This window comes from Saccopteryx bilineata, chromosome 1 (genome assembly GCF_036850765.1).
Source record: "Saccopteryx bilineata isolate mSacBil1 chromosome 1, mSacBil1_pri_phased_curated, whole genome shotgun sequence".
Classification (NCBI taxonomy): domain Eukaryota; kingdom Metazoa; phylum Chordata; class Mammalia; order Chiroptera; family Emballonuridae; genus Saccopteryx; species Saccopteryx bilineata.
Genome location: NC_089490.1, coordinates 160,699,881 through 160,707,825, shown reverse-complemented (window position 1 = coordinate 160,707,825; position 7,945 = coordinate 160,699,881).

Sequence of the window (7,945 nt, the reverse complement as noted above, 5' to 3'; positions counted from 1 at the left end):
ACCTGGCACGCCCACCAGGGGGTGATGCTCCGCCCCTCTGAGGCATCGCTCTGTTGCAACCAGAGCCATTCCAGCACCTGAAGCAGAGGCCATAGAGCCATCCCCAGCGCCCGGGCCAACTTTGCTCCAATGGAGCCTTGGCTGCGGGAGGGGAAGAGACAGAGAGGAAGGACAGGGGGAGGGGTGGAGAAGCAGATGGGCTCTTCTCCTGTGTGCCCTGGCCAGGAATCGAACCTGGGACTCCTGCATGCCAGGCCAACGCTCTACCACTGAGCAAACCGGCCAGGGCCTGAACTCATTTCTAAATTCATTCAAGTATTTATTAAGTGCACCAAGCATTGCTAGCAGCTAGAGAGTCTGAGTTTGAGAGAATATGACCAATGACCCCAGATGAATTGATAGTCTAATAGGGAGAAAGAAATATAGACGAAACCCTTTGTCTATGCACTACATAATCAAGGTACATAGCAGGTACTTGGGAAGCACTAGGAGGAAGCACAGAAGCCTCAAGATGACAGGTGAGGACTCATGGAGAAGGCAACTGCGAGCTGAATCTAAAAGGGTGGGTGGACAGGAAGAGATACAAATGGCCAACAGATATATGAAAAGATGCTCAGCTTCATTAGTTATTAGAGAAATGCAAATCAAAACTACAATGAGATACCACCTCACCCCTGTTAGATTAGCTATTATCAACAAGACGGGTAATAGCAAATGTTGGAGAGGCTGTGGAGAAAAAGGAACCCTCATTCACTGTTGGTGGGACTGTAAAGTAGTACAACCATTATGGAGGAAAGTATGGTGGTTCCTCAAAAAACTGCAAATAGAACTACCTTATGACCCAGCAATCCCTCTACTGGGTATATACCCCAAAACCTCAGAAACATTGATACGTGAAGACACATGTAGCCCCATGTTCATTGCAGCACTGTTCACAGTGGCCAAGACATGGAAACAACCAAAAAGCCCTTCAATAGAAGACTGGATAAAGAAGATGTGGCACATATACACTATGGAATACTACTCAGCCATAAGAAATGATGACATCAGATCATTTACAGCAAAATGGTGGGATCTTGATAACATTATAAGGAGTGAAATAAGCAAAGCAGAAAAAAACAAGAACTACATGATTCCATACATTGGTGGAACATAAAAATGAGACTAAGAGACATGGACAAGAGTGTGGTGGTTACCAAGGGTGGGGGGGGGAGGGAGGACATGGGAGGGAGGGAGGGAGAGTTAGGGGGAGGGGGAGGGGCACAGAGAACTAGATAGAGGGTGACGGAGGACAATCTGACTTTGGGTGAGGGGTTTGCAACATAATTTGATGACAAAATAACCTAGACATGTTTTCTTTGAATATATGTACATCACATTACCATTAATAAAAATTTATTAAAAAAAAATAAAAAAATAAAAAAAAATAAAAGGGTGGGTGGAAATCAATGAGGTCTATAATCTGTGCCAAGTTGAAGAAGAACGTGATCAGTTCTAGGAACAATATAAGTGACAGACGAAGCTGAAAAGGTAGCCAGGGAGCTGATTATAAGACCCGTGGATGTCATCTAAAGGTTTTGGATTTTTTCTTTTTGCAAAACACATTTAATTCACTGTGACACAACTCTAACAGAGAAGGTGGTTAAGAAATCGAGAAAGCACTTAAGTCATTCCACCAGAAACACTTAATGAAGAGAAGTAACTTGAAATCATGGATGGTCACTCTAGGGTTATTTGAATGGTAAAGAACTGACTCCTTATGTAACAACTTGTCAGGAATGTTCAACATTTCCCATTAGTACCCACAGGCCCTGAGATGAAACACAAAAATATCTCCAAAAGAGCAGAGCACAAATAACGTCTTTGTGCCGCATTGTCTGATACCAAAATACTATTTAGATGTTCACCCTACATGATGCCAAAACTCACTGCTATTTGCTCTTTTATGAACACAAATACAGGTTCTCCCTACATATAGACAAACAGTGCTGTTCTTTAAGGTTTATGAGCCTCACTCCAGAAGCTCACACAAGATTCTTACTGATGTTTTACTCCATCTGGATACATAGTCTTTCTCCTTTGATGTAGTTTCTTTACATAAGCCATCTTACCTAAAGAAAGTGTCCAGCTACTACTCTAGTGGACTCTTGTCTCTGTAACCAAGGGTTACAGTTAGGATCTAAACTTCTTGTGTTCCTTATTATCCCTCTCCATTTATCCCTCCACTATATTACCATCTCCTACAGTAAAGGGTAATCCATGGGTGAGACAGGGCTCAGTCATTTGCCCCATTCCTACTTCCAAAGCTTATTCCCAGAGTTAACATCTGGATAAAGAACTCACATTTCAGCTACTTTTTATTGTGCCTCTTCCCTAACACATGGATACCATTGTGTGCAAGGTGAAATAAGAAATAAGAACTAAGTGGAGCTCAAGGGCTACATCGGGAGATGTAACTGCTAACAAACGTTGGAGAAGGGGCTCTAAGACGGGATAGAATGAGGCTTTTAGATGAATGAAGTGATATAGAATGATATTTGCTGTTGCCAAAGCCAGGTTTCTCAGATCTCCCAACTCAAAAACGAAGTAAATCAACATCCAATAGAATCTTCATTGTGTGTTGGATGTCACAGTAAGTCCCAACACCTTAGAATACTGATACTGAGAGAAACCTTCTAGGCCGGCTGGTCCAAACCCATCATTTTCAAACTAGAAAACTAAGCCTCACAGAGAAGAAAGCGAATTGCCTTAATTATGGTTAAAGATATCTTAGCTGCAACACTGAGGCCAGGACTTACACTTTCTGATCATCAGACCATTGTGTATATAGATCCTCCCCTTTTTCTTGGGGGTGGGGGTGGTTGTAAGCACCAATGGAGCAGCAACTGCTATTGCCCATTTCCCTCCTCAGGAAAGATCCAAGATGTCTATGTGTCCATCCCCACAGGCTTCCAGGAGAAGAAAACTTACAGATCCAGCCACTGGGCAGTTGTGAATGATGCCACGAGGCTCATTATGAAAGATGCCACAAGGTCTGTATGTATCCAGCCCAAGTGTGTAACTTAATCTTGGAAGTGATGAGGGTTACTGTTAGATTTTGGGTAGGAAAGTGACATGATCAGATTCGCATTTAGAATAATCACTCTAGAAGTTTATAGAGCCTTGCTAATCAAAGTGGAGGCCATAGACCAGCATTACATGGGAGTTTGTTAGACATTTAAAATCTCAGACCTCATTCCAAACATACTAAATCAGCATCTGCCTTTTAACAACTCCCGAGATGCACATTAAAGTTTCAGATGCACAGTCAAGGAGGAGGAAAAATTTTCATGAGATAAAGGTGAGACTTTAGGAAAAACAGTTAGGAGGCTGTCGCAACAATTGGTTAAATTATCCCTTTAAACAGATCTTTAACAACCACCACTAGGTACAAATAAACCCACAACTATTTGTTCAATTAATATTTGACAAAGGAGGCAAAAGCATACAATGGAGTAAAGATAGTCTATTCAATAAATGGTATTGAGAAAGTTGGACAGATATGTGCAAATAATAAAACCAGACCACCTTCTTACACTATACACAAGAATAAACTCAAAGATTAAAGACTTAAATGTTAGACTTACAACCATAAAAATCCTAGAACAAAACATGGACAGTAAAATATCAGACATTTCTTGGTCCTGGCTGGTTGCCTCAGTGGTAGAGCATCGGCTCAGCATGTAGATGTCCCAAGTTTGATTCCTGATCAGGACACACAAGAAAAGCGCCCATCTGCTTCCCACCCCTCTCCCTCTCTCTTTTTTTCTCTCTCTTTACCCCTCCTGCAGCCATGGCTCGATTGGAGCGAGTTGGCCCCAGGTGCTGAGGATGGTTCCATGGCCTCTACCTCAGGCACTAGGAAAAGCTCGGTTGTTGAGCAGTGGAACAATGCCACAGATGGGCAGAGCATCACCCCATAGTGGGTCTGCCAGGTGGATCTTGGTCAGGGTGCATGTGACAGTCTGTCTCTGCCTCCCCTCCTCTTATTGAATAATAAAAAAAAAATCTCAGACATTTCTCGTAACAATACTTTTTCTGATATTCTCCTTGGGCAAGGGAAAGAAAAGAAGAAATAAGCAAATAGGACTACATCAAACTGAAAAAGATTTGTATAACAAAGGAAACAATTAACAAAATAAAAAGACAACCCACTGAACGGGAGAAAATAGTCATTATGATACAAAGGGGTTAATACCCAAATTTTATAAAGAACTTTTAAAATACAACAGCAAAAACACAAACAATCCGATTTAAAAATGGGCAAAGGTCTCCCGGCCAGGGCACACAGGCGAAGCGCCCATCTGCTTCTCCACCCCTCCCCCTCTCCTTCCTCTCTGTCTCTCTCTTCCCCTCCCGCAGCCAAGGCTCCATTGGAGCAGGGTTGGCCCAGGTGCTGAGGATGGCTCTGTGGCCTCTGCCTCAGGCGCTAGAATGGCTCTGGTTGCAGCAGAGAGACACCCCGGATGGGCAGAGCATCGCCCCCTGGTGGGCATGCCAGGTGGATCCCGGTCGGGCGCATGCGGGAGTCTGTCTGACTGCCTCCCGGTTTCCAGCTTCAGAAAAAAAAAAAAAAAAAAGGGCAAAGGTCCTAAATAGACACTTCTCCAAAGAGGATATATAGATGACCAATAGACATATGAAAAGATGCTTGACATCATTAATCATCAGAAAAGTGCAAATTAAAACCATAATGAGATATCACCTCACACCTGTTAGAATGGCTATAATCAATACAACAAACAATAAGAGTTAGCTTGGATATGGGAAAAAGGGAACACTTATGCATTGTTGGTAGAAATGCAGACTAGTACAGCTACTGTGAAAAGCAGTATAGAGTTACCTCAAAAAATTGAAAATAAAACTGTCTTATGACCCAGAGAGTTTACTTCTGGGAATATAGCCAAGGAAACCCGGAACACTAATTTGAAAGATTATATGCACCTCCATGTTTACTGTAGCGTTATTTACTATGGCCAAGACTTGGAAGTATCCCAGATGCCCATCAGCAGATGAGTGGATAAAAAAGTTGTGGTGCATTTAAACAATGGAATAGTACTTGGCCAAAAAAAGAAGGAAATCTTACCCTTCGCATGGTTGGACCTGGAGAATATTATGTTAAGTGAAATAAACCAGTCAGAGAAAGACAAGCAGCACCATATGATTTCAGTCATATGTGGAATCTATAACCCTGAATAATATAAACTACAAACAAAATAGAAACAGACTCATAGATAGGGAATAGACTGACAGCTGTCAGAGAAGAAATAGGTTTCAGGGCTGGGTGAAAAAGGTGAAAGAATTAAGCAAAAGAAACATGTAGATGCAAACAACAGTATGATGATTACCAGAGGGAAAGCAAAAGGGGGGAGAAGAGGGTAAAGGGGTGATAGATGGTTATAGAAGGAGACTTGTCTTGGGATGGTGAACACACATCAAAGATACAGAGGATGTACACCTAAAACCTATATAATTTTTTTTTTGTATTTTTCTGAAGTTGGAAACGGGGATGCAGTCAGACAGACTCCCGCATGCGTCTGACCAGGATCCACCCGGCATGCCCACCTGGAGCGTTGCTCTGCTGCAACCAGAGCCATTCTAGCACCTGAGGCAGAGGCCACAGAGCCATCCTCAGCACCCGGGCAAACCTTGCTCCAATGGAGCCTCGGCTGCAGGAGGGGAAGAGAGAGACAGAGAGGAAGGAGAGGGGGAGGGGTGGAGAAGCAGATGGGCGCTTCTCCTGTGTGCCCTGGCCGGGAATCAAACCCGTGACTCCTGCACGCCAGGCTGACGCTCTAACACTGAGCCAACCGGCCAGGGTAAAACCTATATAATTTTATTAACCGATGTTACTGCAATAAATTCACTAAAAAAGTAAAAAGAAAAACCACCTATGGTTGAATCCATTTATAGACTGACCTCCAAAACATCCAACTGATAAGTAAAAACACTCAAGCAACACTTGTGTAGACAAGCTGAGTTTCCTTCTCAGGTTACCTTTATTGTTCACCAGAGTAGCCGGAATCCTAAAGACATGACCATAACATGAGAGCTACAGGTCATGTGCACTGGAATATGCAGTGCTGTCTACTGTGGAATTTCAGATACAGTTTCAGCAGAAAGGAGTAGAGAGTCCTTTGTCTAGTTCTGATGAGAAAGTACAAGCAATGTGACCGTAGACTTTCTCTCTCTGTTATCTCAAAGCCCATGTGTGGGGTGAACACTTCCTTTGTAGTGGGAACACAAAGACCTAGACTGAAATCAATTGTGAATTTTACAATCACTGATTGGGTGTTCTGAAGGAGACCGAAGTAGATAGAGAGAGTGTGTGAGAGAGAGAGAGAGAGAGAAAGAAAGCGATCTGAACAGAGAGATGGGAGAGGCTGTGCATCTTGGTGTGGTCTGTGGTGGAGATGATTTCCTGTCTTTGATCATGGGCAATAGAGATGATGGGATTACCCTGAGGCACTCTCTTCGTCAGAAAATATCCTTACCATAAAAAGTGAATTTTAAATAATTCAAAAGAAGTGTGATCTACTAGTTACAAAGTAGGGGGGTTTAAAGGACAACAAGCAATTAGTCTATAAATAGACACCAGTGTACCTCATCTTTAACAATAAGAACATTATTAAACAGGATATACAAATTGGACTGGGGTTAAATTAAACCTATTTTAGGCCCATTCTTGGAATTTGCTACTTAAAGGAATTTTTTTTTAGCATAGATAATCACTGAAGCTTTTGTTAAATCTGTAGTTCTACAAAGCTGAGGTTCCCAAATGGACTGTAATTGGAACATCACTCCACAGATATGTGGCAGAATACAATTTGTGTGCCAGAGAACTGAGCTCTATAAAGAGAGTCCAGTGGTTAGAGAATCTACCCATGAAAGGAAATAAGAGTCCTGCCTTTAGGGAAGGCGGGTATGTATTTAGATAAAAGAACACATACCTTGCTGACTAAAAGAGAATTTGAGACCCAGGGGTCAAGTGAAAGGGTTGGAGGACTAGTAAGGAGAAAGCAGGTGAATTAGCAGCAAGCATATGAGAAGTAAATGGAAGAGCCTGGCCAGGTGATGGTGCAGTGGGTAGAGCATCAGCCTGGGATGCAGAAGACCCAGGTTCAAAACTCCGAGGTCACTGGCTTGAGCACAGGCTCACCAGCTTGAGCACAGAATTGCTGGCTTGAGCATGGGATCATAGATGTGTCCCCATGGTCACTGGTTTGATCTCAAAGGTCACTGATTTAAATCTCAAGGTCATTGGCTTGAGCCCAAAGTTTGCTAGCTTGAACAAGGAGTCACTGACTCAGCTGGAGCCCCCTGGTCAAGGCACATATGAGAAAGCACTCAATGAACAACTAAGGTGCCATAATGAAGAATTGATGCTTTTCATCTCTTTCTCTTTCTGTCTATCTCTTTCTCACACACACACACACTCACACACACACAAAAAAAGGTAGACAGAAGAAATGGTGGGTAGCCACACAAAAAAATCTGGGAGATTATATTTAAATCATAATTAAATTCTTCTTTACTTATTTCAGGATATCCAGTGCTGGTATCCAGAATATTTCCAAACACTGTTCATTCAATTACCTAAGAAAGATCTGTGAATTCTTAAATAGTTAAAGAGACATATTGGTGGAAAGCAATGTAATAGACAAGAACTTAGTGTTAATTGAGTGATCTTGCATATCTTGACTCTAAGTGACAAAAGAAGATATCCTTCTGTGCTGGATTTCTTAGAATGCCTCCACAGAAAAGATAGAGCTTGAATGGGAAATTAAAAGATGGGGTAAGTTTGGTAATTTGGAAAAGGATGTAGGAAAAGTCAATTGGAGTGAAATTCAGAAGCATGGCTATTTAAGGCTATCTCTTTAAATTACCAAGTGCAAGTCATGGACCC